Consider the following 23,973-nt stretch of genomic DNA (forward strand, 5'->3'; position numbering starts at 1 on the left):
TGTGTATATGTCCACTTCTCCTTTCATCTCTAGGACCACATCTGATATAGAACTGTTCAGGACTTAAGCATCCTGTTAGTCTCTGTGAGTTTATTTGTGCATTAGTTGTGTTGTGTTTAGAAGGCCTTGATGGGTTCCTTGATTCCCTCCATCACTTTTGACCGTGTGTGTGTGTGTGTGTGTGTGTGTGTGTGTGAGCGTGTGAGCGCGCACTCCTGCCAATATTTATCTCAGTTACCCCTATCTAAAAGTCCTTATTTTTCCAGAACAGCAATGCATTTTACTATCCATTCTTTTCAATCCTTAAAAGCTTCCACAGGTAAGCAGAAAAGGATATGTGATAGTTAGGGTTTTCGTTAGGGGGGGTGGTAGGGGAGGAGGGGAGGGAGTAGGAACTGGGATTGACATGTGAAACAATCTTGTTTCTAATTCAAACAAAACAAAAATGGGAAAAAAAGCTTCCTCAGATTTCTTCAAATTCACAAGATCAGAACTATTTCTCGGAGTTGCTCCTGATGTGTTGTTAGATTCATCATCGATGCAAACAGTGCTTTGAATCTCTCTACAATGTTGAAGCCAATAGCACACTGCAGCTTGCATAAGCAGATAGGGCAAAGGTTTAGAGGACGCCGGTCAGATTCTTCCAAGTGATTGATTGGAGCCTTGCATTAAACACGCAAGCCACTGGCAGTGTCGAAGTCCAAGTATGTGTCTGATCTCATGGCTTAAAGTCTTAAAGATCGCCACAGCAATATACTAGTGATCTCAGGATTGTAATAGTTATCAAAAATGGAATAGTCACTGGAAGATGTTTGTTTGGGTTTCTTTACTTTGCCTTCCTACCGTGAGCTGTAGAAATCCTTGCTGTACCTGGCAAAGCTGAATATCCCCACACCATCTGTCAAAGAGGCCTGTCCAAAAGACAAAATTCCAGGAGCCCTGTGGGTAAAGATAAATTATTGTTATCCCCACAATGCAGAAAGCATCTTCGGGTTTCTTCTTTTTCAAGAATTCCAGGATATGCCCTGCATGGATTTGTAGGTTTTGTGTGTGCTCGTTTACTCTAAAGGAACACTTCGTTGCAGAGATTGAAACTGGTTCTAAGAATTTTATGGTCAAACCATAGAAAAATGCTTCACAGTAGCCCTTGAGCCATTTAATATATTCTTCACTGATAACTCTGGTGTTGCCTAGAGGGCCAATGGATTGTATATAGATAATGTGTTTTTCTGGACAGGATGCTTTTCTGTGGCGATCGGTGAAAAACTGTTCAAAAATCTTGGGGAACTTGAGGGTGGGAGTTGATCCAATCTGACTGTGAATGCACAGTAATAATAGGTTCAAAGAGATTACTGGATGGCTGGAAGGCTTCACTCACTAAACGTCGCTCCCCAGCATCTAACTTCTCATACTGTTACACAAGCACTGGGTTCTTAGAGATGAGAGCTCTTTTTAGTGTATGTTCAGAGCACCGGAGTACCTGCATGTTGACGGGCCGTTTCCATTCATATCGAGTCCCTACGTGTCAAGTTCATCCTTCTTTCACCAGGAGGCTTTGAAAAGGAGAAGTCTCCAGTTGCTTTTCCCACTTAGGTTTTCTAAGGACAGACATGTCTGGCAAAGGGATATGGAGGGCACCTTCACCCTAACAGAAAGGGCAGAGTGGAAGGTCGGAAGGCCTCCACATCCTAGTCCAATGTGGGTAGTGGCCCTTAGGCCGCCCTCCTGCTCCCACTTTTGACCTTTATACTCTGTGTCCTCTTTCACAGAGTTCCCTTAGTCCTGACAGGAAGGATTTGATGGAGACATGCTGTTTATGGCTGATTGTTCCAAGAATATTTTTGCCTGTGGGGTTCTGTATTTGTTTTCCCCTGCTGCCAGAGAAAGCTACTCTGATATCAACTGAGCAATACACTGATCTATAAGTATAGAAGAATTTTGTTAGAGGTCATTTTATTAGTAGTAGAATATCTGTATTTGGTTCCCCCCTAGGTTCCTGGTCTAGCTAGTCTCATGTTCTTGGCCATCCAAGGAGCATCAGACATGTTTCTATCTTACGGAGTGGGCCTTAGGTCAAATTAGATATTGGTTGGTTACTCCTATAAATTTTGTGTCACCATCCCAATTGTGCCCAGATGACATTCTATGCATGGTTTCAATTTCTCTTCAAAGGTTCCTTCTCTGCAATTCTGTGCCCAAACAATTCACTTGCCAGGATCCATCAAAAGGCAGCCTATAGTCTAACTCTGAAGGAACCACCATGAGAAACCTCATGGCAACTTACATAGGTTAATTTAATTTTCTCGAGGAATACAGTCAGGTACTGTCTGTTGTCCAGTGTGCAGAATCAGCCATTTCTTATTTGCCTTTAGTTGGTTGTCTAGTTGTTGATGCTTGGAAGCAAAGTTTGATAAGGCTCTAGAGCTTGGCTAATTGATGCTGCAGGTAAAAGCTTTCTTAAATTGCTAAAACTAAGGAAAGTTTCCATCCAGTTGTAAATCGTGTGATTCTACTGGGTTGTTCATGCTGTGCTATGATAGTGGTGCATGTCTCTATAAGAGGAGTATTTTTCTAGTTCAATGGGTACCGGGTACCAAGTCATCACGAGACATTAGATTCAGGGAAGATACTATGATCACATATGGCAATGTTGTTTTGTAGAGACGAATACTTCTGGGAAGAGTGAAAAATTAAGAAGTCTTGTGATGGCATATCAAAAAACATCAATATTTTTCTTTCCTAGAGTCATTGTTACATGCTCATTGTGCTGGTTATTATTACTATATTATTTTTATTGTCAACTTGACACAAACTAGGGTCATTTGAGAAAGTGCCCCCATTAGATTTGCTTGAAGGTGGGCCTGTTAGGGTGTTTTCTTGATTAATGATTAATATGAAAAGGCCCACTCTACTGTAGGGGGTGCCACCCCTGGGCAGGTGGTCCTGGCTACTGTAAGAAAGCAGTCTGAGCAAACCATTCAAGTAAGTCAGTAAGCCATATTCTTCCATGGTCTCTGCTTTGGCTCCTGCCAACAGGTTCCTGCCTTGTCTTCTTCCATCAGTGATGGACTGTGGCTGATGTAGACATGTAAGCCAACCAAAACCCTTCTTACCCAACTTGCACTTGGTCATGATGGTTAGCACAGCAGTAGAAAGCAAACTAAGACATACATGTTGAAACATATTCTAATTTGTGAGTCATCAATATTTAATTAAGGTCTAGTTAGGCCATTTCTCTTAAAATATAAGAGAGTATGTGAAAAATATTATAGTATTACAGAAAGATGTTTTTATTCTCACAATGAATTCTAAGGGAAATTCTTTGTTTTCAAATAAAAACACTTACCAAGACTGGAAAGATTGCCAAGTGGTCACGAATGCTCTTGCAGAGGACCTGAGTTCATTTTTCAGCACTGCTACTAAGCATTTCAGGTCCAGATGATGTAATACTTTCTTCTGGCCTTTGTACGTACCCACACACATATACATAGCTACACAAAATAACAGTTATACATGCACATAATTAAAAATAAAATAAACCTAAAAGTAATTTATTAAAACAGCTCTATATTGCTGTATGTATTTAATTATATTCTTTTGGTTTTGTCTGTTTTCTTAAAGGCTGTGAAATGATTTGAGAGGATTTAAGCTAAAATATTTGTCTCTGCTACAGAAATAATTGTAGACTGGGAAATTAAATATCTACAGGGACATTTCCTTTTGTAGTATTTGACAAAAATAAATCATCGTGGTCCACTTCAGTATGAGATTTGCTTTGATCTCATCAGCAAATCAGTGCTGAGCAGGAGTCACTATGACCCTGTCTTCCCTAGTTAGCTGTTTGCACTGCTGATGTTAGGCTGAAAGTTAAGAACAAACTGCCCCATGACTAAGCACATGAATCAGAAGGGGGCTGGGAATGATAGGGACTTCAGAGTGGCTACTATGCTAGAGGAGTGGGAAAGGTTATGCCCCTTTGAAGAACTCAGTGATGAGGAATTCCAGCAAGGAACATTGACTAGGGACATAAAAAACATTGTTTTGTACCAGGCCAGTCATTTTCATCTTTCCTTTATGCTACTTCTCTGTTTTCAAGGTCATAGAACACATTGCTTCACTCTCCCTACTTTGAGTCTCCATGATTCTTATTACTGAGGACCATGGGTTCTCACAGTTTTAACTGTGTTCAGATATTCAAATATTCAGAAACACCTATTGTTTTCCTGTAGACTGCTTGGAGACAATTTGGTTATATTCTGAGGGAGACTAATTTAGCAGGAAAAATAAGGTTAATTGTGAAAACAGGAAAATAGATAAGCATATATCATAAATGGATCAGGAGAGGCAAAATAACAGATCCTAAAATACTTCCTATTGTCTGTTTTCTTCCTCACATAGAAATTGCCTTTCTTTTATCAAGCAACTGATTGCAAGGCAACAATATTTTAGCTGTGATATAATTGGATGAGTATAATTTTAGGACAGGTTAATTGACTCCTTTTTATAAGCCTCTAAGTTGTTCTCAAATAGATAATTTAGCAAAAATTTTCTAACGCTTTTTATTTTCTGTTTTGTGACTACTGATTACTAACAGGTAGCATAGAGTAATTGACTTTTTCAGGCTAACAGGGTACTTTCAAAGTCTTTGATATTCAGAGTATGATAATACCAATTAATATAGTAATGATCCTTTTTAGACACTTTCTGGAATTAGGAAAACCCACAGATGCCATTCACTTGGTTTTGCTGTATTTCAATCTATCTCTCAATGGACCTGTGTACATGACATCATATCCTGCCACTCACAAATTCAGATACAGTAGTGTTTTACTGCAAATTTTATGGCTCTATAAATTTAGACAAGTCTGTTTGACTTAACCTCAGGGTACATAAAATAATATGACTGCCATAGAAAATACATTACTATTTTTACTTTAAGTTGTAGGTAAGCCCTGTTTCCCTAAAGAATGGATTACTCAGTGCATTTATATTAACTATTGGTCCTATTAAAATAATTTTTTCATGAGTGAATAAAATTCAGCACAATTCAGGAAAAAACTTTTTATAATCTGAATCCACAAACATTTAAAATTGCACTTTTGAGCTGAATTTCATTGAAAATTGGAGAGATTATTAAATATTCAATATTACATATTCATATTACATATTCAACAAATTTGCATTATGAAATAATATATAACACCAGGGAAAGAGGCTCATAGATTATTTCAGTGCAGTCATATTTCTTATTTACTTACACAAAGAAGAAAAAATCCTGAAAAGAATATTCAGATTACAAATTTGTATATAATCATACCACTAAAAGGTCTTGAAAGATGATTTGGAACTGATACTGGAACTCACATTTGTGGCCACTGTATAGTGCCATTACTCTTGGATTTCTGTGTGTTCTATAGCGTCTCTTAGACTTTCATGAGGAAAACAATTTAGAGTCTGGACAGTGCTTCTTGCCTATTCAGCTGTACCACACACATCTCTGTCCTAACACAGTGGCTCTGTGTTGAGAAGAGAGACTTCCACTGAGAAGGGGAAGGAATTCCATCATTTAGTTGAATTTTCTTCACAGGAATCCCTTTGTCCTGTAGAGCTGAGGATTCTGAAGGAAACTGTCACTTTTTTCTCATGAAAGGCAGATCTGGGTCAGTGGATTCCAGGTCAGTGCTACAGTCTGAACAGATTGATGGAGACCTTGGAGGCAGAGACCTAAGAGAAGTGGGACAGATGGGACAAAGATACTCTGGAACTCCTGGCTGTTTCATTGATAACCACCAATTCTCCATACTACTCTATATACCTTGTACGAAAGAAAAAGATCGGGGAACCTTCACCAAAATTGACCATATACTTGGCCACAAAGCAAGTCTCAACAGATATAAAACAATTGAAATAACCCCCTATATTTTATCAGACCACCATGAATTAAAGCTGGATTTCAAAAATATAAACAACAGAAAGCCAACAAACTCATGGAAACTGACACAGCTCTCCACTGAGTTACAACTGGGTGAAGAGAGAAATAAAGAAAGAAGTTAAAGAATTCTTAGAATTCAATGCAAATGACTGTACAACATACCCAAATTTAGGGGACACAATGAAAGTAGTGCTAAGAGGAAAATTCATAGCACTAAGTACCTTCATGAAGAATCTTGAGAGATCTAATATTATTGACTTAACAGCACACCTGAAAGCTCTAGAACAAAAAGAAGACATACCTAAGATGAGTAAACAGCAGGAAATAATCAAACTGAGGGCTCAAATCAGTAAAATAGAAAAGAATCTCCTAGGAGGACCCAAGCTTAGACTCCTTGGCAATAGTAGATATGTAGCCTGAACTGGCCACATCCTATGACAAGACTGGTGCTTAGCCCAGTTGTCATCAGAAATGTCATCTAGCAACTAATAGAGACAGGCTTTTGGGACACTATTCTTCATGCTGGGTCACCTTGCCCAGCCTTGATGCATGGGGAAGTGCTTACTCTTACTGCAGCTTGATATGCAGTGCTTTGTTGATACTCATGGGAAACTTTCCCTTTCTTAAAGGGAAACATGCCATGTTTTGTGGATACACATAGGAAGCCTGCTCTTTCCTAAGCAGAAATTGAGGAGGAGTGTATTGGGGGGGTAGGAACAGAGGGAGGATAAGGAAGACAGAGAGGAGGGAGGGAGCTGCAGCTGGTATATTAAATAAATAAACAAACAAATTTGTTATAGAAAGAAAAATTTAAAAGGGAAAACAATACAGAGAATTAATGAAAGTAAGTGTTGGTTCTTTGAGAAAATCAATAAAATTGATAAACCCTCATGCAAACTAAATAAAAAGCAGAAAGAGAATATCCAAATCAACAAAATCAGAAATGAGAAGGGTGACAGAATCTGAAGCAATCCAGAGAATAATCAGGTGATATTTCAAAAACCTGTACTTAATAAAATGGGAAAATCTAAAAGAAATGGACAAATTTCTTGATAGACACCACTTACTAAAGTTAAATTGAGATCAGATAAACAATTTAAATAGACTGATAACCCATAAGAAAATAGAAGCAGTTATAAAAAGTCTTCCAACCAGAAAAAAAAGCTCAGGGCCAGACAATTTAAACATAGAATTTTACCAAATTTTTAAAGAAAAGCTAACACCAATACTCTTTGATTTTATTCCACAAAATAGAAACAGAAGGAACAAGGCCAATTATTTTTCATGAGGTCACAGTCACCCTGATACCAAGCCACACAAAACTCAACAAAAATAGAATTACAGACCAATTTCACTAATGAACATTGATGCAAAATACTCAATAAGATACAGGCAACCTAATTCAAGAACACATCCAAAAGATCATGCACCATGAAAAAGTAAGTTTCACCCCAGAGATGCAAGGATGGTTCAATGTAGGAAAATCTGTCAGTGGAATCCACCATATAAACAAACTGAAAGAATAAAAACACAGGATCATCTTGTTAGAACTTGAAAAAGCCTTTGACAAAATCTAACATCCCTTCATGATAAAGGTCTAGAAAGACCTGGTATACAAGAGACCTAACAAAACATAATTAAAACAATATGTAGCAAGCTAATTGCCAACATGAAAATAAATGGAGAGAAGCTAAAGCAATTCTACTAAAATCAGGAACAAGACAAGTGTTTCTACTCCCTCTATATGTATTCAATATAGTACTTGAAGTTCTAGCTAGAGCAATAAGTCAACCAAAAGTAATCAAGGGCATACAAATCAGAAGGGAAGAAATCAAAGTATTATTTGCAGATGATACGATAGTATACATAAATGACCCCAAGCATTCTGCCAAGGAACTCCTACAGCTGGATATAAGACTAACTAAAAGAAATCAGTGGCCTACCTATGTACAAATGATAAGTGGGCTGAGAAAGAAATCAGAAAATCATGAAAGCCTCAAATAATATAAAATATCTTGATATAACTGTAACCAAGCAAGTAAAAGTCCTGTATGGCAAGAACTTCAAGCCTTTGAAGAAAGAAATTGAAGAATATATTAGAATATGGAAATCTCTCCCACTCACATACATCTGTAGGATTAACATAATAAAATGGCCATCTTACCAAAAGCAATCTACAGATTCAATGCAATCCTCATTAAAATCCCTACATAATTCTTTGTAGACAATGAAAGAACAATACTCAAATTCACATTAAAATCAAACAAATAAATAAAAAGCAGGATAGCTAAAACAGTTCTTTACAATAACGAACTTGCAAAGTTATCAACATCCTTATTTTAAACTATACTATGGAACTATAATAATAAAAACTTTATGGTATTGGCATAAAAACAGACAAGCGGGTCAATAGAAACAAATCAAAGTACCAGACATAAATCTATGCACCTATGCACACCTGATTTTTGGCAAAGAAGCTAAAATTACACAATAGAATAAAGGAAAAACCTTCAACAAATGGTGCAGGTCTAACTGGATGTTGTGATGTAGAAGAATATAAATAGATTCATATCTATCATCCTGCACAAACTCAAACCCAAGGGAATCAAAGACCTCAACATAAATCCAGATACACTGAACATGATAGAAGAGAATGTAGGAAATAATATTGAATGCATTAGCACAGGAGACAACTTCCCGAACAGAACACCAATAGCACAGGCACTCAAATCAAAAACTAATAAATGGGCAGGGCCTCTGAACATGGAGTTGGTAAGACACATGTGTGTGGGGGGTATGTGTGTGTTGGGGATATGTGTGTGTTGGGGATATGTGTGTGTTGGGGGGGTATGTGTGTGTGGGTGTGTAGCATACAAGGGTTTCTGATTACATTTGCATTCTTTATTTTTAGATAAACTTAATCTGCAAACTATCTCATCTCAAAAGGACTAGAGAATTTCTATAATAGTTCTAAAAGGATCTTATTTGTAAAGCTGCAGGGAATGTCCTTAAAAAGCAAAAAGAGACTTTAGTTTGGGAACATTTGGAGTTGCAACAATATGTTGATTCACCATTTTGGTAAGCTTTTCATATGAAGCTGAGGCCACAACTTTGTAGTTGTGTGGGTGGATGGGGTTCCAAAGTTGGAATAAAGATATTGAGCCAGACTGGATGAAGTGAAGACCCTGTAGTCACACTAATCTGTCTAAGACAGATAAGGAAATAAAATAAAGTACCAGAAATAAAACTTATTTGTCCTGCCTCTGAGAAAATCAGGCCTCCTTATTTGAATATGTGATCTTAAATAAATTAATTATGCACAATTCCTCCCCTTGGACTATTTGGCCTCTCTCCTCAATGTTCTTTGGGATTCACCAGCACCAGTGGGCACAACAGGGCTTTGATGGGCCCAGGGGACTGTGTTTTCTTAATGAGGTGTCTCCCACACTGTCCTATAAGCAAAGTAATCATTGTCACCACAGAGCTTGACATCACTGAAAATTCTGGGTCCTCTATAGGGCTTTGGAATCAGAAATTTGCATGTTTAATCATTTTTCTGTTATTTTCATGTGGATTTTCCAAGAAGGTTCACAGGTGGAAGGCTTGCAGCACAGTGAGGGGTGCTTGAGGGTGGGACAAACATAAGGGAGGAGTACTTAAAGAAAGCAAGTCCCTTTGAGATGCTTTTTGAAGGGTATGGTTTGACTCCTGGCCCTTCTCTCTCTCCCTCTCCTTCTTGAATGCCATGAGGTAAGCAGCATCCTATTCCACACACATCACATATGATGTCCTACATTCCTACAGGCCAAAAGCAAAAGTGTCAGCTGGCCTACACCTGTAACCTCTGAAACCTGGAGCTAATGTAGCATTTTTCTCCTTTAATCTTCTTTCACAGGTAGAGATAGGAAGCTGAATACCACATTCGTCAAGTAATTCTGATTCATGTTAAGGTTTGAGGACTATTACTAAATTGTTCCTTATGTAACTGAGAGTTTTATTTGCTATGATTAAGAAAGGGTTTAACCTTAATTAGTTTCATATATTTATAAAATTACATACATTTCTTTGTTCTAGAAGCTCAAGCACATTGTTCATATATCATAGGTAAATACAACCATAAAATGGTCTTATTATTTTTTTCTTGTGTGAAGGGTGTAAGTAATTAAATGATTTAATACATCATCAAGTAATTACAGAGTATTTTCTATATGCTAATTTGAGGGCTGAAGAGAAAGACTAAATGTATCTTCCCAAAGAAAGAACATAAATTGGCATTCATTTATCACTTGTGGTATCTCAGATAAATTATCTTTAGTTATACTCTAGTGATCCTCATTGACTAAACTTCTTGAAGAAATGAGCTTAAAAGCCAAACCACTTATGTCAGGTGGTGGCTGTGCACACCTTTAATCTCAGCACCCAGGAGATGGAAGCAGACAGATCTCTGAGTTCAAGGACAGCCTAATCTACAGAAAGAGTGAGTTCTAGGACAGCTAGGGCTACACAGAGAAACCCTGTCCTGTAAACACACACACACACACACACACACACACACACACACACACACACACACACACAGAAACAAAAAAGTAGCACCGACTATTAGTATGAAATAATTTATGGCCACATGACATTCAGTATAAATTATTAATGCTTTCTTTTTATAGTAGAGGGGTCATTGTGAGTTACATGATTATGAAGGTTTCATTGGATAGAATTGAACTCTTCCTTAAGTATGAGCAGAGCCATGGCAGACAGGGGGATAAAGTGTAGATAGATGATCCACTGAGCACTGATCCACTGGCAAGGTAAAGTTAAATAAATTAAATTATTTCAAATATAACCACAGTTTATGTATCATTATTACAACACCTTAGCCTTTATTAAAACTGTTTAGCTCATAAATCCATTATGACCCAAAATGAATGGACATGGTTCAACCCTTCTCTAATTGGTATATAGTAGAAACTAGGAAAATGGAGCAAGACAGCAGAATTCTGGCCTTACAATGGGCAAATACTCTTTTTGGTTTTCTCTTTGGCTGACAAGAGGTGAGTTTAAGGTGCAAAAATAATGTTAGGAATAACTAAAGTAGATAGTCCATCTACATAATCTAATATCCATCCATTTTATTTCTGTTCACAGGGAGTACACTACTCTCTAGGCTGTATTTTTTTAGAAGTGGTTGATACAGACTGAAAAACAAAGATTTTTGTGGAAAGAAAAACATTAAGCATCATCATGGACTGTGGTTTCTGTTCAGTTCATCCAACACTATGGAAAATACTGGAGTTGTTTAGGAACTGCTCCTGTCTGTGCCCTCTTTGTCTCACACTTCTGTTAGGCTAGACCACAGGACTCAAGGTGCTAGTAGAGTTATAGCTACAGGAAGAAAAGGTCCTCATATTTCTTAGTTTGCTGTGTGTACATGATGACTTTGTTTAGCTTGTTTTTACCTGTGATTTCCTTTTTTGTTGTTTAATGATTATTTTTATTTAATTTAGAAACAATCTTATCTTACATATCAGTTCCCTCTCCCTCCCATCCTCCCATTTCTCCCATTGACCCTCCTCCATTCCACCACCATCCACTCCCAAATGGAGGGTGAGGCCTTCCATGGGTGATCATCAAAGTCTGTCACATTTTTTGGGGGGAGGGCCTAGGCCCTCCTCTGTGTATCTGGGCTGAGAGAGTATCCCTCATTTGGGAATGGACTCCCAAAGTCCATTTGTGCACTAGAAATGCATCCTGGTTCCACTGGCAGAGGTTCCATAGAATGCTCAGGCCTCCTAACTGTCATTCACATTCAGAGGGCTTGGTTTGATCAAATGCTGGTTCTCTAGCTTTACAACTGGAGTCTGTGTGCTCTCACTTGGACAGGTCACCTGTTTCTGTGGGATTCTCCAGCATGTACTTGAACCATTTGCTCATCCCTCCTCCCTCTCTACAACTGGATTCCAGGAGTTCAGCTCAGTGCTTAGCTGTGGGTGACTGCTTCTGCTTCAATTAGCTACTGGATGAAGGATCCATGATGGCATTTAATGTAGTCATCAATCTCTTTGTAAAGGAAGGGCATTTAATGTAGCCTCTCCACTATTGCTTAGATTGTTAGTTGTGTTCATCCTTATGGATCTCTGGCCATTCCCTATTGCCAGAATTCTCTTTAAACCTATAACGGTTTCCTCTATTAAGGTATCTCTTTTATTGGTCTCCTCTATTCTTCCTCCATCTCAGTCTTCCTGATCCCTGATATTCTCCTCCCCCTTCTCTTCTCCCCTTCTCTTTTTCCTCCCTTCCTCCCCCCTCTATCCATGCTCCCAATTTGCTCAGGAGCTCTTCTCCCTTTCCCCTTGTCTGGTGGAACCATGTATGTCTCTCTTAGGGTCTTCCTTGTTTCCTAGCCTCTCTGGATGTATGGATTACAAGCTGGTAGGCCTCTGCTCTATGTCTAATATCTATATATGAGTGAGTACATACTATGTTCGTCTTTCTGTGTCTGGGTTATTACACTCATGATGGTTTCTTCTAGTTCCATTTACTTGCCTATGAATTTCAACATTTCATTGTTTGCTTCCACTGAGTAATACTCCATTGTATAAATGTACCACTTTTTCTCCATACATTCTTTGGTTGAGGGGCATCTAGGTTGCTTTCAGGTTTTGGTCATTACAAAAAAAAGTTGCTATGAACATAGTCGAACAGATATCCTTGTCAGATGAATGTGTATCCTTTGGGTATATGCTCAAGAGTGGAATTGCTGGATCTTGAGGTAGACCAAATCCCATTTTTCTGAGAAACCACCATACTGATTTCCAAAGTGACTGCACAAGTTTGTATTCCCACCAGCAATGGAGGAGTGATCTCCTTTTTCCACATCTTCTCCAGCATAAACTGTTATTGGTGTTATTGATTTTAGCCATTCTGACAGGTGTAATATGGTATCTCAGAGTTGTTTGATTTGCATTTCCCTGATGGCTAATGATTTTGAACTCTTTCTTAAGTGTCTTTCAGCCATTTTAGATTCCTCTATTGAGAATTGTCTATTTAGTTCTGTACCCCACATTTTAATTGGATTATTTGGTGTTTTTGGATACTAGTTTCTTGAGTTCTTTGCATATTTTGGAAATCAGCCTTCTGTCAGATGTGGGATTGGTGAATATCTTTTCCCACTCTGTGGGCTACCATTTTGTCTTTTGGACTGTGTCCTTTGCCTTACACAAGCTTCTCAGTTTCAGGATTTACCTGTGATTTCTAAAGATGACCCTCATCTTTTGTGCATTCCTAAGCCTCTTGCTGATTTCCAATCACCATACCAGAGAAATGTCTCCATGTTCAGAGTATAGAAGGAATGACAGAAGGCCATCTGATGCTCTGGAGACCAGTTCAGCCTTAGAGAGGAGATCTCAGCTCTAATATGGCTCATCCTAGTTAAAACGCAGAACATAATCTTTTGATAGTATACAGGAAGTAAAGAATCATTCACTGACAAGAAACCATACCCCCCAAATTAGGAATGATATTTCCAGACAGACTCTATTCATGACTCTGTTTACTGAGTGCCTCCTAGCCCATAGGAATTACACTAAATGCTGTCAGGTTAATTGTACCACATTCCTCATGGAAAAACTTTTAATAGTAGCATCATGGACACCAGAATGATTGGCACAAGCAATATTTTTACCCAGGAATCTGCTCCAGATTCCTTAATCTAAATATCATAATTGTTTATCAATGAATGATATGCCTAAACAGAATCTATCAAAAATGGCTATAAACTTCTTACCTAGGAAGACATAGCTATAATCAAAGGAGTTGTAAGGATGAAAATTCCTCTTCATCTTGGTAAATGCTGCCTGATTTTTATAGTAAATGAGGCACTTTTATGTACCAAATCAGGGCTATCATCATCAGCGATTAAGTTTGCTCTCTCTGGACATTTGACAATGTGGGTACATTTTTGATTGTCAAAATCAGGAAATATTCTTGGCATTTAGTATTTTATTGGAGAGGGTGATACTAAGCATCAGACATAGCACAGGACAAACCCCATAGCAAAGACATGGGCAGATAATGTTTCAATTATGCCTACTTCTGGATTGTCTTTTCTATTTATGCATGTGTCTATTTTGTGTTGGGCGAAACAGTTATTGTTATTATAGCTCTATGGTCTAATTTTAAATGAGATCCAGAACTTTTATCTTTTGCTCAGAATTGCTTTGGCTATCTGAGGTTAATATTCCAGTCACTGTGAAAGTAAATGTGGAATTTCCTAAAAGCAGAGCTACCATATGACATAGATATACTATTCCTAGTAGATGCCCAAGGACACTGTTTCATTTTCAGCATATTCACGCTTATTGTAACAATGTTTACAATGGGTTGTAGACTCAGCCCAGTATATGTCAACAGATGAATAAAGAAAATGAAATGTCAACCCAACATCCAACAGATGGCTGATCTCCAAAATTTACAAACAACTCAAGAAACTAGTCTCCAAAACAACAAATAATCCAATTAAATTTTGGGGCACAGAACTAAATAGACAGTTCTCAATAGAGGAATCTAAAATGGCTGAAAGACACATAAGGAAGGGTTCAACATCCTTAGCCATTAGGGAAATGCAAATCAAAACAACTCTGAGATACCATCTTATACCTGTCAGAATGGCTAAAATCAATAATACCAATGACAGTTTGTGCTGGAGAGGATGTGGAGAAAGGGGAACACTCCTCTACTGGTGGTGGGATTGCTAACTCATACAGCTACTTTGGAAATCAGTAGGGAGATTCTTCAGGAAAATGGGAATAAGTCTACCTCAAGATCCACCAATTCCACTCTTAGGCATATACACAAATGAAGCACATTCATACAACAAGGACATCTGTTCAACTATGTTCATAGCAACTTTATTTGTAATAGCCAGAATCTGGAAGCAACCTAGATGCCCCTCAACTGAAGAATGGATAGAGAAAATGTGGTACATTTACACAATGGAGTACTAATTAGTGGCGGAAAAAAATGCATCTTGAAATTCTCAGGCAAATGGATGTAACTAGAAGAAACCATTCTGAGTGAGGCAACCCAGTCACAAAAAGACAAACATGGTATGCACTCACTCATATGTGCATTTTAGACATAAATAATTTCCAGCCTACAATCCACACTGCCAGAGAAGCTAGTAAACAAGGAGGACCCTAGGTGACACATGCATGGTCCTTTGGAGAAGATCTCCTGAACAAATTAGGAGCATAGGGGTAGGGGAGAGGGAACTAAGAGAATGAGAAAGGGAGAAGAGAAGGGGTAAGGAGGACATGATGGGGCAGGGAGGTTGAGCTGGGGGAAGAACAGCGGAGAGCAAGATAAGAGATACTATAATAGAGGGAGACATTATAGGTTTAAAGAGAAATCAGGCACTAGGGAAATGTCTGCAGAGCTACCAAGATGACACCCACTAACAATCTAAGCAACAGAGGAGAGGCTATCTTAAGTGCCCTCTCCTGATAATGAGATTGATGACTAATTCATATGCCATCGTATAGCCTTCATACAGCAGCTGGTGGAAGTAGAAGCAGATATCCACAGCTAAACCTTGAACTGAACTGACTTCCAATTGCAGAAGGAGGACTGATGAGCAAAGGGGTCCATACCAGGATGGTGAACCCCAGAGAAACAGCTGACCTGAACAAGTGAGAGCTCTTGGTTCCCAGACTGATAGCTGGGAAACCAGCATGGGACTGATGCAGACCCCTGAATGTGGGTGTCAGTGAGGAGACCTGAGAAATCTATGGGGCCCTTGTAGTGGCTCAGTACTTATCCCTAGCATAGGAATGGACTTTTGGAGCCCCTCCCACATGGAAGGATACTCCCTGAGCCTAGACACAAGGGGGTGGGCCTAGGTCCTATGCCAAAGGATATGACTGACTCTGAAGACCTCCTACGAAAGACCTCACCCTCCCTGGGAAGTAGAGAGAGTATGGGCTAGGTAGGGTGTTATTTGGGGGGCAGGCAAGGAGGGGAGGGAGAGAGACATGGGATTGACATGTAAAATAATCTTCTTTCTAATTAAAATAAGAAAATTAAAAAAGGAAAAAAAGAAAATGAAATGTTATCTATATTTCATCTGTATCTATCGATACATGATATATGCTCCCCTATGCTCTCAATTTGCTCAGGAGATCTTTTCCAGGGGACCATGCATGTATCACTTAGGGTCCTCCCTGTTTACTAGCTTCTCTGGCAGTGTGGATTGTAGGCTGGAAATCCTTTACTCTATGTCTAAAATGTGCATATATATGATAAGGCATTTTTCTTATCCATAGAGAGTAAGGAAATTATATTGTTTTCAGGAAAAGATTACAACTGGATATTACCACATAAAAAGTTCATATTCAGAATAACAAAAATCACAGTTTTCTCATTTGTGGATCCTAGAATATATATATATATATATATATATATATATATATATATATATATATATGCACACACAGAGACACATTCATAAATATGTAGGAAATAGCAGGAATAGTGGGAGAGGGGAGGACTGAGAAAGGAAGGGCATTTGGAGTAAATTTGATCAAAGTACCATCTCTTTCCAGCTCTTGAATGAGTTTCTTTCTCCTCAGCAAAGTGAACAGTAAGATGGAAACCAATAAGGAAGAGGTTCAACAATGGAGAGTGGGGGAAGAGATTCTCAGGGAGATGCACTAGGAATATGATGTCCTATGAAACAGTCAGGCGTAGATTTTGGGGTCTGGGCGGTTTGGAGTCACTGAACGAGGAGCAGCCTGGCCATGCTGAGGCAGATGATAAGGGACAAGATTTGAGAGCATGGGCTTTCTCATGTGAGAGTGGAGGACTGTCGAAGGCTCTGCAATCAGTGTGCAATCAGTGTAGTGATCAAAGTATGGAACCTGAATTCATAAGACTGCCAGCAAGCCACATTTGCTCTAGGAGGAAGCTGGGGGTTTGTGTAAGCAGAAGCGCTGCTGAAAATGGAGTGTGGCTGCTAGGGTGTATAACCCAAGTATTAGGATTCAACACTGGGTGATTGACAAGGTGGCTCAGAGGAGCAAGACTGAGAGAGACCCTGGAACAAACGACACCATATTCTACAATATATTAAGTATTTCACAACTTTTTATAAAACATATTGCTTGGCTAGTGGCACTACTTCAGTTTCAAACTCTCCCAGAATAATACATTTTCAATAAATTGCTTTAATTATTTTTTTCTATATTCAGGTGCAGACCTGCTAAATTATGTTTCAAAAATGGTCAGATTCAATCAGGCCCTTCATTCATACCAGCTAGGCTCCGAGTAATTGCATCTTATCTTAGATAATTATAATTTGTTTTCCATTTGCATAATGAAATCATTTTGTACCACTCTACGAAGACCTCAGGAAAAATATTTTAAAATGTTAACATTCAGTAACTATCGATTGTTTATTTAATTTGTTTAGCAATATTTAGTATATTCTGCTATGTGCAGATGCAATTACTATAGACACATGAAGCAGGGAGATCAGGATTATTTGCAAAACACAAAGCTAAGCAGTTATTGGGTCTTTGTGAAAAATAATCCATATAATTCAGAAGCTAGTACAAAATTTTAGGAAATTTGTAAACAGATTTGACTGTTTTCACAGAAGTAATGATCAAATAATATCAATGAATATTAATACAGTTTTCAAATTTGCAGGCCAAAACCAATGACAAGTTATTGAAGTGTGATAAATTTGGTGTGTTTACTCCACAGGTTCTGTCTCTGTCTCTGCTGGTGTTCAGAAACTGACCCTTCCTTTGCTTCACATTCTTGATGTGTAGCACAGTGCTGGAAACAAAGCAGATGCAAAAACAAAGTATGCTTGTTGAGTGCACCAGAGTGAGAATAATTGTCTTTTTCCACATGTCAATTATTTACCTGTTAGGAAAGATGAACAGAATTTATATCTAAGTGTGTATGAGATAGGACACTGAAAGCAAATTCCAGTTGAGTTATTTCCTCATTTCTATGCTCATTTGCAGTGATACAATCCTGTTTACTGTTATTTCCCCCTTTCATGTGTATCCTAGTAAGTCATTTTATCAGAAAGATGTCTGTGGTGTTGTAATAATTAACTTTTAAAGGTATAAATATTTGTTTGTACATGCATAATTTATATTCACGTCTTAGTCTATCAATTTTACTGACTTTGAACGTAAAGACAATTGAGGGCATAGTGTTATTACTAAAATATAAAGCTGACAAGCAATTATTTGTATTTATTAAAACTATCCCATTCAAATTAGTAATTCAAAAATGCAAATATTCAAAATAATTTCCAAGGAATTGTGAACTTGAACATATGACAATGTCAGTTCTTTAGCAACTGATTAAAATATTTTTTCTGAACATACATATTTCATAATTTTAGACATTAAAGTAAGATTTATAATTTATTTTAATCAGTTAGAAAATAAGATTTAAAGTTTAAACTAAAATGGAATCTACTAATTTTTTATTTAAATTCTTTAATTACTATTCACATTTACATATCCATCCCCCATTCCCTCCCATCCTCCCATGTTCCCCACCAATCCCCCCACTATCCCCTAATTCCTCCCCATGGATAGTGAGGTCCTCCACCACGGACCTTCAAAGTCTGTCATATCATTTGGGAGAGGGCCTAGGTCCTCCTTGCTGTATCTGGGCTGCAGTAGTATCCCTCCATAGGGAATGGGCTCCCAAAGTCTATTTGTGCTCTAGGAACTAAGACTGGCTCCACTTTTAGAGGTCCCATAGACAGTCTTGGACTCCTAGCTGGCACCCACATACAGAGGGATTGGTTCAGTCCAAAACTGGTTACCAAGCTTTACAACTAGGGCCTCTGTGCTCTCACTAGATCAGGTCAAATATTTCTGTGGGTTTCTCCAGCACAGTCTTGGCTCCTTTGCTCATCCCTCCTCCCTCTCCACAACTGGATTCTGGGAGTATGTTTAGCGGTGGGTGCCTGTTTCTGCTTCGATCAGCTACTGGGTGAAGGCTCTATGAATGGTAACCATGGTAGTCATAAATCTCATTATAGAGGAAGGGCCTCAAAGGCAGTGTCTCCACCATTGCCTAGATTTTTACTTGGGACCATCCCTGTGTATCCCCTAACATTTTCCCTGTGTCAGACCTCTCTCCATACCTGTATTGTCTCCCTCTTTCAAGGCATCTCCTTTCTTGACCTCTTCTATTCCTCCCCTGTCTCAGTCCTCTTGTTCTCCTCCCGCCTCCTTTTCTCCCTCTTTCCCTTTCAAACCTCCCTCCTCTATACCCCCATGCTCCCAATTTTCTCATGGGTTCTTGTCCCCCTCCCCTTCTTAGGGTAACCATGCATTCTTCTCTTGGGGTCCTCCTTGTTTCCTCTGGCAGTGTGGATTTTAGGCTAGTAATCCTTTGCTCTATGTCTAAAATCCATATATGAGTGAGTACTTTCCATGTTTATCTTTTTGTGACTGGGTTACCTCACTCAGGATGGTTTCTTCTAGTTCCATCCATTTGCCTTCGAATTTCAAGATTCCATTGCTTTTTTCTGCTAAGTAGTACTCAGTTGTGTAAATGTACCACATTTTCTCTATCCATTTGTCAGTTGGGAGACATCTAGGTTGCTTCCAGGTTCTGGCTATTACAAATAATGCTGCTATAAACATAGTTGAACATATGTCCTTGTTGTATGAATGTGCATTCTTTGGGTATATGCCCAAGAGAGGAAGTACTGGATCTTGAGGTAGACTGATTCCCATTTTCTTGAGCAACTGCCACAGTGATTTCCAAAGTGGTTGTACAAGTTTGCACTCCCACCAGCAATGGATGAGTGTTCCTCTTTCTCCACATCCTCTCCAGTATAAACTACTAAAATTTTAAATAGAGCAAAATGTTCACTTTTTTCATTTACTTCATCATATGATTTACAATAAATAATTTGACTGAAACACATTTGCATTATAGTATGAGATAGTACTAAGACTATAACCATGACTTAAAATTTTTGAAACTTCTGTAATATATGTATTTACTTAGGATTATATGTTTTATTATTTTTGATTATTGAGTTTCATAAAAAGACTTAGAGAAACATGGCTTGTCAAGACTGATTTTTCTGAGCAACCTAAGTACCTGTTATTTTATAAAAATTCCACATGTATCATGTACATTGAACTAATGATGTTTTTATGACCCTTAAGTTTATAGCAGACCATTTATTCTATTTCTTTTGATTTTTTATACTTTGGTTTATAATGGACTCAAAAGCCAATGATCTTTATCAGGAAAAGTTCAGACAATTGCTTAGAGTCTTACTAAAGTGGGTTCTTTTTCTTTTTCTAATCGTCACACTTTTCATCACCCCCCTCATCCCTATTGGTTCTTCTTCCCTTTTCAGTCTCCTATCTGTTAATATTTCTTGTCCTGACTCATAATGGTCCATTCTGCTTTACTTTATGAGATTTATTTACTGATAGAATGGCTCATCTTACAAGCTAGCTGCTTGCTACACACTAAACTGTGCATACAATTCAATGATGGCTAATCTTGATTGTCAGCTTCATGGGACATAGTGTCACCATGGAAACAAGTCTCTGAGTGTGTCTGTTAGGGATTGCATAGGTAAGGATAACTGAGGTGGGATGGTTTAACCTATATACACAGGGACCTCACTCAGAAGAAAAGATGCACATTCTAAAACTAAGGATGCACATTCATTATTCTCTGCTTCTTGAGTGTGAACAAAATGTGATCAACTGTTTCCTGCTTCCATGCCTCCATTGCCATGATGGACCAATGAACTGCATCAACACAACTTGTAAGTTAAAGCTGAACTTCATTCCTTTAAGTTTTATTTTGTCAGATATTTTATCAGAGCAGTAAGAAAATTAACTAATACAAAAATGAATATCAAGAAATGAGACTATTGTGATCTTGATCATAGTTCTTAGGCATTTGGAAGTGGTTTTCTGAAGCAATGCAATGCAGTTTGGAACTTGGTGGCAGAAACACTCTTAAATGGTATAAGAAGAGACTTTAGAAGTCCAGAAAGTCAAGAGAAATGAGGGCTGGTACAACATGGCTCATGATATTTCTGAGGAAACAGAACTCAGTTGTTAACTGGTCTAGTGATCATTAAGTGTATGCTTTGGCATAGAATCTGGCTTCATTCTGATTAATGAAGAACTTTTTGAGAACTTGAGTGAAGCTAAACTCTGGAGTAATGGACTAATCAGTTCAATAGGGAGAATTTCCAGGAGTGATAGCATTCAGGATGTGACATGTTTATTGCTGACCAATATTATCCAAGTCCACAGTGAAAATCAGCAGCAAGTGATCGTAGAAAGACAGAAACAACACTTAGTTTGTCAAGGAAGAGATCTCAAGCAAGTTCAATGTTCTAATCAAGGTGTGTGCTATAAAAGATGCTGTGAAAAACACAAAGCCTTGATTTAACATAGGACAATAGGTAGAATAAACAAAAACCACAGTTTTAACATAAAATAATAGGAATGAGGACCATCAAAGGCTCAATCTTCTGAAAATGCAAATTAAGTTGAAAAGATGACCTAAACTATGAACTCTACTGAAAGGTTTGCCAGCTCACAAAAACAAGCTGCTTAGGGTAGTGTCTCCAGAGTCAGTATCCAATGGCTACTGTAACTGAGGTACAAGAAACAGGCTCCATATCAAGCTGGCAGTAGGACACAGAAGTGTCATGTACATGATGATGATCCATCTAGCAGGCCTAAAAGATTCAAGATTGAGGGTATCATGGAACCTCACGCTACAGTTCCAGAGAATTACCAAGGTCAAACAATGTACAGAAGGGCCAGAGTCCCTGTAATTAGGCCTTGAGGGACCACTGCAAACAGATGAAGTCTAAGTTACAATGGAGACCCCTAGATATTAGAGGCACCAGAAGCATGGGCTAGCTTAAAAAGAAATCTGCATGTATGAAACAGTCATAGAACTAAACAGAAAAGAACTAAATCATGAGAAGTATAGAATTTGTCAAAAAGACTTGAGTGATGCCAAGTAGACAGTAGTTATATTTCCTACATCCTCTATACTTTCGAGATTAGTGAAATATTTCCTATAGTATCTGAAGCTAACCTTTCCATCTGGATCAAAAGAGAGGGTGTACATATTGGAAAGGAGGACCTACATACACTCTTTGGTCCCTAATTACATCATGGACCTCAGATGCTTTGTGGAATGTGTGGCACTAGAGAGTTTGGTTTTGCCCTGCTGGCACTTAGTCTTGCTTTGGCCCTGTCTTTCCATGCTGTGTTCCCCATTTCTCTCTTTATAATGAGACTGTTCATTGTGTGTCATTGTATACTAGAACTATATAACTTGTGGTTTTCTTTAATGCTTTTAATTGAGGTAGAATTACATCACTCTTCATGTTTTCTCCCTGCAGCCCACCCTAGCTTTCCTCCATCAAACCTGTCCCTTGCCTTCACCATACTTACATTGATAGTCTTTTGTCTTTTATTATATTTGCTATATACATGTATGTGTATATGCATGAATATCTGTATTTATATCTATATGTATAACCTGTTGAGCCCATTTTTTTACTTGTATTGTTCATAATATGTTTTTGGTGGGTTATAGAGATTTACAGTTAAAAGATTAGCTTGCGCAACAGAAGAGGATTTTTCAACAATATTGAAATTACTAAAGACTGGGGGGCTTTCAAAATTTGGTTGAGTAAATTTAGCATTATGAAATGACCATAAGTTTATAGGATAACAAGTGGAACGTATGGATTAAAGGTCGTATGTTTGGGTGTCAAGTTGACAAAAGTTAGAGCTACAATAGGTAACCTTGATTTTTCAATTTGATTGAATTTAGAAGCATCATATAAACAAATCTCTGGGCAGATTAGGGTAAGAAGATCCACCCTAAATATGGGGACATGATTTTATTGGTCAGAGTCCCAGACTGAATAAAAAAGAGAATATAATTAAGCACAACTTTCATAGCTCTTGCCTTCCTTTCTATAGATTCAATGTCACCAGCTGTCTCCTGCTTCTATGCCATGCTCTTCCATCATGCTTGATTTCATGTCTTTAGACTGTAAGTCAAATACAATCCTTCTTCTTTTATGTTGTTTCTTGCTGGGTACTTCTTCACAGTGATGAGAAATTGCCTAATATATCTCCCTCTATAGAAACCCCACACCTTTATAGACAATGACTTTGTGAGCATATCCCCAGGCTTTAAGTGGGATGCCAGTATTTGCTTGTAATTCTGTTATGCTTCCAAGCCAACTCTTTCTCTACATCCACACAGCATTTGTTTTCATCACTCAGCAAAGAGGAAATTCACAAAAGTATTTATAGAACTTTTTGTGAGGAAGAAGTCTCTACTGGCTGAAGCCATTGCCTTTGTTATGATGTTTCCTAAATATGTTACCCTTGGTAGACTGAGGGACTCTCTGTCATATCTGAGGCTGATCTTTCCACCTGTGTTCAGGATCCAGTCTCTTCTGTATCCTTAGAAAACATCTTTTGTTTATTTTCTGCTTCCTCTTTGCATGGATTACAATGTCATGCTTCTTTGGCTGCAGGATATCTTTTGATTCAATATTTGAATATGAGAACATTATATACTTTTCTTTTTTCAACAAGGTATTCTGTATTTTTTCAAGCAAGTTCTGCATGTGCCTCAATCATTTATTTCCCTTAAAATTTAATTAACATGTAGTAGCCATAAATATTTATAGTGTACAGCATGCTGTTTGAGTATATAAATACAGTATGCAATCAGCAAATCATGGAAACTGGATTATCCACTACCTTACACATCTATCATTTATTTCTTTGGGTGAACATTCAAATTTTCTTTCCTGAATTTACAATTAATTTTTTGTCAACCACTTCTGTCTTTAAGTGACACAGAACACTGAAAATCAGCTGGAGGGAAGAAAAGGAGTGGTAAAGTGATGTAATTCTATTTCATAAAAAATAATATAAAGTAAAAAATAAGGTGGAAAAAATATCACCTCTTCTATCTAA

At 38.0% G+C, this 23,973-nt stretch overlaps 1 pseudogene; it reads right to left on the reverse strand.

Moving 5' to 3' along the window:
* Positions 1-254: 254 nt before the first annotated feature.
* Positions 255-1,486, reverse strand: LOC100764659 (annotated as a pseudogene).
* Between the last annotated feature and the right edge of the window lie 22,487 nt (positions 1,487-23,973).

This window comes from Cricetulus griseus, chromosome 2, assembly GCF_003668045.3.
Source record: "Cricetulus griseus strain 17A/GY chromosome 2, alternate assembly CriGri-PICRH-1.0, whole genome shotgun sequence".
Classification (NCBI taxonomy): Eukaryota; Metazoa; Chordata; class Mammalia; order Rodentia; family Cricetidae; genus Cricetulus; species Cricetulus griseus.